This window comes from Giraffa tippelskirchi, chromosome 2 (assembly GCF_054371585.1).
Source record: "Giraffa tippelskirchi isolate mGirTip1 chromosome 2, T2T-mGirTip1v1.2.pri, whole genome shotgun sequence".
NCBI classification, from domain to species: domain Eukaryota; kingdom Metazoa; phylum Chordata; class Mammalia; order Artiodactyla; family Giraffidae; genus Giraffa; species Giraffa tippelskirchi.
The window spans coordinates 111103117-111111677 of NC_137276.1; the positions used below are offsets into that span (position 1 = coordinate 111103117).

The following is an 8561-nucleotide window of genomic DNA, read 5'->3' on the forward strand; positions in this document are numbered from 1 at the left end:
CTTTTCCACACAAAAAAAGACACAGTGTCCAGTCTGGAGGCCTGGGGAAACTTCCTGACCCTGTGTCCATGCATGGCTGTCTTCCCTCCTACACCAACCAACACCAACCATTAGAACTGTGTGAACTCCATTCTTTGCCCATTCTGGGTCCTTTGTTGTAATTGTGGGATCCAAATAATTGAGGGACCCAAATCTCGATTCCTGCTGCCTCCCCCTCAAAGCACTCACTATTTCAGGGCTGGAAATAGTGCACTGAGTGTGGCTGATCATTTTTAGAAAATAAAGGAAGGAATACTTCCCAAGGAATTTTGGGGCCCGGCACAACCCTGATACCCAACTACACAAGGACATAGCAAGGAAATAAAATTGCAGGCAGTATCTCTCATGAACATGGAACAAAAATCTCAACAAAACATTAGCAAATTCATACATGAAAAGAATGACATACAATCACTTTCTTGTTGTGCGACGTTTGTAGTTTACTTAACTGCTCTGAATGCCGTGTTAAGTCACTCAGTCCCAGCCAACTCCTTGCAACCCCGTGGACTATAGCCCTCCAGAATTCTCTGTCCTTGGGATTTTCCAGGCACGAATATTGGAATGGGTTGCCATTTCCTTCTCCAGGGGATTTTCCTAACCTAGGGATCAAACCCATATCTCCTATGTCTCCTGCATTGGTAGGTGGATTCTTTACCACTGAGCAACCTGGGAAGTCCATTTACCAAAAAAAAAAACAACCTTTCTGCGGACAGTGCTTGGAGACCTGTTACAGTCTTTACTTTCCTCAGTAGTAGATACAGGGTTTGGGCCTGTAGCAGAACTCCACATCCAACTGGGAATGGCCACTGGACGAAAGTAGGCACATCACCTAAGGAGAGATAAGAAAACCTCCTTAAGTGCAAAATACAAAGAAACAGAGGAAAACAATAGTAGAATGGGAAAGACTAGAGATATCTTGAAGAGAATTAGAGATACTAAGGGTACATTTCGTGCAAAGATGGTCACAATAAAGGACAGAAATTATATAGACTTAATAGAAACAGAAGCTAGTAAGAACAGGTGGCAAGAATACACAGAAGGACCATACAAAAAAAGGTCTTAATGACCCAGATAACCATGATGGTGTGATCACTTACCTAGAGCCAGACCGCCTGTAGTGTGAAGTCAAGTGGGTCTTAGGAAGCATTACTACAAACAAAGCTAGTGGAGGTGTTGGAATTCCAGCTGAGCTATTTCAAATCCTAAAAGAGGATGCTGTGAAAGTGCTGCACTCAATATACCAGCGAATTTGGAAAACTCAGCAGTGGCCACAGGACTGGAAAACGTCAGTTTTCATTCCAATCCCAAAGAAAGGCAGACCACCTTACTTGTCTCCTGAGAAACCTGTACGTGGGTCAAAATGCAACAGTAAGAACCAGGCATGAAACAACGGACCGCTTCCAAATTGGGAAAGGAGTACATCAAGGCTGTATATTGTCACCCTGCTTATGTAACTTATATAGAGTACATCTTGCTAAATGCCAGGTTTAATGAAGCACAAGCTGGAATCAAAATTGGAGGGAGAAATATCAATAACCTCAGTTATGCAGATGACATCACCCTTATGACAGAAAGTGAAGAGGAACTAAAGAGCCTCTTGATGAAGGTGAATGAGGAGAGCGAAAAAGCTGGCCTAAAACTCAACATTCAAAAAACTAAGATGATGGCATCCAATCCCATCATTTCATGGCAAATAGATGAGGAAACAATGGAAACTGTGACACACTTTATTTTCTTGGGCTCCAAAATCACTGTGGTTGGTGACGGCAGTCATGAAATTCAAAGACACTTGCTCCTTCGAAGAAAAGCTATGACAAACCTAGACAATGTATTAAAAAGAGACATCACTTTGCCAACAAAGGTCTATGTAGTCAAAGCTATGGTTTTTCCAGTAGTCATGGATGGATGTGAGAGTTGGACCATAAAGAAGGCTGAGTGCCAAAGACCTGATGCCTTCAAACTGTGGTGTTGGAGAAGACTTAACAGTCCCTTCAACAGCAAGGAGATTAAACTGGTCAATCCTAAAGGAATCAACCCTGAATATTCTTTGGAAGGCCTAAAGCTGAAGCTGAAGCTCCAATACTTTGGCCACATGATATGAAGAGCTGACTCTCTGGAAAAGACCCCGATACTGAGAAACGTTGAAGGCAGGAGGAGAAGTGGACGACAGAGGACAAGATGGTTGGATGGCATCACCGACTCAATGGACATGAGTTTGAGCAAACTCAGGGAGATGGTGAAGGACAAGGAAGCCTGGTGTGCTGCAGTCCATGGGGTTGTAAAGAGTTGGACACAACTGAGTGACTGAACAACAACGTTGCCTGTAATGGGTATAGTTTTTTTCATAAGATATAAGAGTTCCATCCATCAAGAGGTGGATGCTAGTGATAGTAGCATAGCATTATGAATATATCCAATACCACTGAACTGTATACTATAAAACGAGCAAGGTGGGAAATTTTGTATAAGGTATGTTTTACCAAAAGAAAAAAAAATAGAAAATACTTAGAGAAGAATGAAAAAAGAACATGAAAACTTTGCAAAAGAGCGAAGAAGTGCTCAGAGAGAAATTTATAAGGGTAAATACGAGGTTTTTTTTTTTTTTAAAAGAAGCCTCCCAATCCAATAAATAACTTTACTCCTTAAAGGTGTAGAAAAAGAAGAGCAAACTTAACCCCAGGAAGCAGAAGGATTGAGCTCTTGAGAAATACAAGAGCTCAGATGGATCCAGAAAATAATGTTATGTGACAAAAGCAAATCCCCTAAGATTGTACGTGGCAAAATTATATGATTATATTTAGATAATGTTCTTGAAAAAATTAAATTGTAGTGAATAAGAGGGAGCATGAAGGAAAACTTTGTGTGAATGGAACAGTTTCATTTTATTTTTTTTTTACACTGCAGCTTGTGGGATATTAGTTTCCCGACCAGGTAGAGAATCCAGGTCCATGGCAGTGAAAGCCCAAGTCTTCACCACCGGGCCCCCAGCTTTGCATCTTGATGGAGATGATGGTTACATGAATCTACACAGGTGACAAAATGATATGACTATACATACACATCAATATAAAAATTTTATATTATAATTATGAAAGATGCAACACTGGGAAGGTTAATGGGACTTCTCTGGACTATTTTTACAACTGCCTGTGAATACATTTATTTAAAACTAAAAGGTTTACATTTTAAAATGTAAATTTTTCATGTGTTTGAAACTGCATAAATTGTATCACTGTTTTATACTGCAAATTCAAATAAAAATTAGTTTGGTCAATGAATAAGATAAAGCAATACATTCGCTTTATATGGAAATTTCAGAAACCTGAAATTCAGCTCTGAACAGTCAGTGCTCCAGCCTGAAGGATGATACATGGTGACCAGTGTAACACTGAATATTGACATAATTTTTGTCAGCTGAGAGAATTAACTTATGATTATCTTCCTGGCATTGTTCTAGAACCCTGAGGGATAATTACCAAGCTTAGTCCAATTCAGCAACAATCTATTACCTCAGAAGGTAATGGCACATTTGAAAATGATGAATCTAATAACTAACAGGAGACACATGGCATCAGAGAGGGCAATTTAGGCTCCCCTGGGCGTGCCAGACTGAGTCCCTGTACTTGAGGCCATTTCCACTTTGGATAACAAACAACTTAGTGCCCAGGGGGAGATGAAATCACACAGCCCCTTCCCCATAACTCTGGCTGCCTGTCTTTACTTTTCAGCGCAGCGTGTGAGAGTTAACCTGCCTGCACTGGGCCACTGAGACCAGCTTTGGTAAGGATGCTGGTGTGACTGGGGTCTCAGGGCTGCAAGGAGATACTCAGACTTTTCTGGAATCTCTCCTACTCATTCTATTCTCCTGTTTCCAAATCTAAACTCATGCTCCCATCTCATATATCTCCCATTTCAATTTATTCTTTGTATTGCTTTTATAAAAACTTTTTTATGGTATGATTACATTGTGGTTTACTACATCAACTTTTAAAACTTCTTCAGTTTATCTTTGTTTTCTATTGTATTAGTAATTCCCCTTTTACTGAATTCTTCTTTTCTCTTAAAATTTCTTCCTTGGCTTCTTTGATCATTTCCATTTCTCTTCTTTAATTTTTGTTCATTTCCCCCCCAAAAAAACCCTCTTCTATGTAATTAAGATAATCATGTATACTTGATTATAGATCAAAATATCATGAATTTATTGGGTAACCTTTTTGCCCTTTTTCTTTTGTTATTTTTTTCTCGTCCTTTACACTTTAAGAGTGTGTCTTAACCCCTATTCTATTTCTATTCCTTGTCTCTTTTCTTGGTGGCATTTTCTCTTCAACTTGCATGAGTTCATTTTTTAGAGTTTTTAAGTATATATTCAATGATTTTTCCTACCAATTAATATTTCAAGTCCTTTTTGTAATTCTTTCTTTTATCTACTTCTGCAATGTATATCACTCTATTTTCTTTCTGCTACTAATTACAGTATTTCTGCTGTTTCCATGATCTTCTCCACCATCATCTATTTTCAGAAGAGTATTTGTTGTCCTTTTATTTCTCTTTCCCTTGTCCTTTGGTTTATATTTAATTCTATTATCTTTTTTCCTAACTAAATTTTGCTTATCCTAATATAGCTGCATATCAGAATTTGCAGTTACGTTGTGGCAGATATCTTCCTCCTCCATTGTTTTTGTTGTTCAGTTGCTAAGTCATGTCTGACTCTTTGTGACCCCATGGACTGCAGCACGCCACCAGGCTTTCCTCCTCCATAGGACTGCTTATTACATTCACTTCATATTAATTGTAACATGGTCAAATTTTTAAAATATTTTTATTTGTATTTCTTTTTTTAAACATTTGAGAAAAATGTATCTGGCCTAAACTCTTGAAGATATTCTCTATATTAATTCCAAAATATTTAATAGATTTGTTTGTATAAAACAGATGTTCAGTGCATTTTCTGATAAAATAATGGCATTATATCAGAAATATCTAAGATCATTTGTAGAAAAGAGCATTGTTTTTGTGAAAGACTCTTTTCCCTCTTTACTTCCTCCATCATATATCAGGATGAGGAGAATGTGTAGATTGATTTCCAGGAATTCTAATATGTTTCATAGGGACTTCCTGGACTAAAATCATTGTATTTAATGATTTAGCTTTATAATGATTTATTTTGATATATCCTAGAACAACTATTTACACATTCTCCTTCTTACAAATTTCTTTGACTATTCTTGACATTGTGCATGTCATTCTATAGTTGGAATAATCATTTTTCAGAAATAGTTTTTATTCTGTAATATTCGTATATTATTTCTGAAACTTGTCATCACTAACATATTATAGCTTTGAGTCTCTGAATATAAGGTATATTAACATTTATTTAGGGCTTTAATATTTCTTAACAGAGTAATATACTTTTTCTCTTAGTGCTCTCATGTCTTTTGTCTTTGTATTTATAGTTGCTTGACATTTCTATGCTATTTAGAGAGTATCTCAACCTTAAACTTTATCCTATAGAAATAGAGTTTGTTTCTGACATCAACAAATTTACTGCTTATTATATAGTGATATTTTTATCCACTTGTGAAGCTCTCTTAGGTAAGGTATGGAGTTAGAGTAGGCAAGGTTCAGAAAAAGAATGAGACTGGCACTCTACAGGAACAGATCACCTTTAATGAGGCAAGAAGGGGCAGCAGTCAGATTAGCGAGCTGCTGCACTTATCTAAGAAAAGAGTAAGTATATATAGGCATGTATGTAGAAAGCTACTGTCTTAAGGGGGCCTGTTCTTCTCCAAGGTTGCTGGGAGTAGTTGTCTCTTAAATGGCTGGAGCAAGGAGTTCTGGAGATGGGCCAGAGGCTGGGCTGCCTTGGAGCTGGGCGTAATCAACCTAATATCTATTTTTTCTTCCAGTGAGAGAGTTCTTTGTTTTGCCTAGAATGGTGGGGAGGACCTGGAGGGGAGTTTTAACTCCAGGCTACCTTGAGCCATGCAACTTTCTTTCATCTTACCTCTATTTTTTTGAACCCTAGGTTCTTTGGACTTTATATACATAAAATAATGACATCTAATTGGGAAAATATGTTTCTTCCTTTCCCAAACTTATGCTAGTCCTTTTCTTGCCCTGTTTTGTGGATCATCTCCTCTGGTACAAAGATGATGAAAAATTACCCTGTTTTCTTCCTGCTCAGAAAGAGTAAGTTCACAGGGTTTAACCATTATACAAGATGATTATGGACAATGGGTATAATTACTTTTACTAGGTTAAGCAGGTACAATGCTTATCCTTACTTTTCTACAAGTTGTTTTACTTTTGAATGCATTTTGGATTTTATCAAGAAATTTTGATGCAAGTACTGGGATGGTCAAACTTTAACTTGTGAACATAGTTATTTCATTGAGTAATTTCTTTTTAATATTAAGGTAAATTTGTTTTCTTGAGACAAAGCTAATTTTTGGAAACTATCTTTTATATATTATTGGATTAATTAACTGATTTGTTCAGGATTCCATCTTCATGGATAATATTGATATGTCTTTTCATTTTTATGTATTATCAGACTTATGTTTTATTTCAATGTTATAGTGAAAGTGTGAAAGTGGAGTTGCTTAGTCGTGTCCGACTCTTCGCGACCCCATGGACTGCAGCCCACCAGGCTTATCCGACCACAGGATTCTCCAGGCAAGAATACTGTAGTGGGTTGCCATTTCCCTCTCCAGGAGATCTTCCCGACCCAGGGTTTGAACCCGGGTCTCCCACACTGTAGGCAGACGCTTTACCATCTGAGCCACCAGGGAAGTTACACAAAATACATGCCTACCAGGCAAATCATATGTAGATGTCATTTTATAAAACTAACATTTGTCTACCACATATCTAGCAGCTTCACAATATTCTCCAGCAATAAATAAAGCTCATAAGCTAAAGCTTCCTACATCATCTGCCCTCAAACAACCCGAAGAACCTAAGACTAAAGCCAAATGATAAGTGGCCCCCAAAATATTTCCAGTGTTATACCACTTCAATAAAATGAGTTGTGGAATTACTTGTACCATGCTGTTTTGACAGAATTCACTATGACATTCTCTGGTTCTAGAAGTTACTTGTGGAAAGGTTTCTGACAACCTCATTGTAAGGGCTGCTTTTTAAGAATTCAATTTAGGACATAATCCATCAGCAGTCACTTTTTTGTCTGAAAAAATGATTGAAAGCATTCTTTAGAATATTTTTGTAGTGACTGGGATGGTTTAGGGCTGTGTAAGTGTGTGTGTACATGTATGTGATGTGTGTCTTAAAATATTCTTATTATACCTTTATAGTGATATTTTCATTTATATTCAGTTTCTAGAACACCAGTTGTTTTCCTTTATCACACCAATTCTATAATTCTGTTTTTTGTGACTTCGATTATGGTTAAAAGATTCTCAAGAATGATAGTCTGTCTCTACCTAGAGCTAAATTCTTTCATTTCTTAACTTTCTTTTTAAATTGTGGTAAAGGTGGCTCGGATAGTTAAGAATCCATCTGCAATGTGGGAGACCTGGGTTTGATCCCTGTGTTGGGAAGATCCCCTGGAGAAGAGAATAGCTACCCACTCCAGTGTTCTGGCCTGGAGAATTTCATGGACAGAAGAGCCTGGCAGGCTACAGTCCATGGGGTTGCAAAGAGTCAGATACGACTGAGCTACTTTTCACACCACATACACAAAATACACATAACTTGCTAGGTGGCTTTGTGGTAAAGGATCTTCCTGTCAATGCAGAAGATGTGAGTTTGATCCCTGGGTCAGGAAGATCTCCTAAAGTAGGAAATGGCAACCCACTTCAGTATTCTTGCCTGGAGAATTTCATGGACAGAGGAGCCTGATGGGTTAGAGTCCATGGGATCGCAAAGAGTTGGATTCGCTGAGCACGCACGCATGCAAGCAAAATACATATAATTCACCTTTTGGACCTTTTTTAGGTCTACAGTTCAGTGACCGTACATACATTCACAATGGTAGATGATTGTCACCAGACTACTGAATTCCAAAACTTTTCTATTCTTCCAAATGAAAACCTCATGCCCGTAAAAGCAGTCACTCCCCATTTCCTCTTCCCCATAGCTTCTGGCAACCGCTAATCTGCTCTCACGGTGAGCTTGCATATTTATGTCAATAAAATATTGACTGGAAAAGGTCAGTTTTCATTCCAGTCCCAAAGAAAAGCAATGCCAAGGAATGCTCAAACTACTGCACAATTGCACTCATCTCACACGCTAGTAAAGTAATGCTCAAAATTCTCCAAGCCAGGCTTCAGCAATACGTGAGCCGTGAACTTCCAGACGTTCAAGCTGGTTTTAGAACAAGCAGAGGAACCAGAGATCAAATTGCCAACATCCAATGGATCATTGAAAAAGCAAGAGAGTTCCAGAAAAACATCTACTTCTGCTTTATTGACTATGCCAAAGCCTTTGACTGTGTGGATCACAATAAACTGTGGAAAATTCTGAAAGAGATGGGAATACCAGACCATCTCACCTGTCTCTTG

General features: G+C 38.1%; 1 long non-coding RNA gene across 1 annotated transcript; it reads right to left on the minus strand.

The window, feature by feature from the left end:
* Positions 1 to 454: 454 nt before the first annotated feature.
* On the minus strand, positions 455 to 2987 carry LOC145539919 (uncharacterized). Its single transcript, XR_014078056.1, has 2 exons — positions 1137 to 2987; positions 455 to 868 (listed from the first exon to the last, which is right to left on the minus strand). It is a non-coding gene; the product is annotated as an uncharacterized LOC145539919 (long non-coding RNA).
* Positions 2988 to 8561: the final 5574 nt, after the last annotated feature.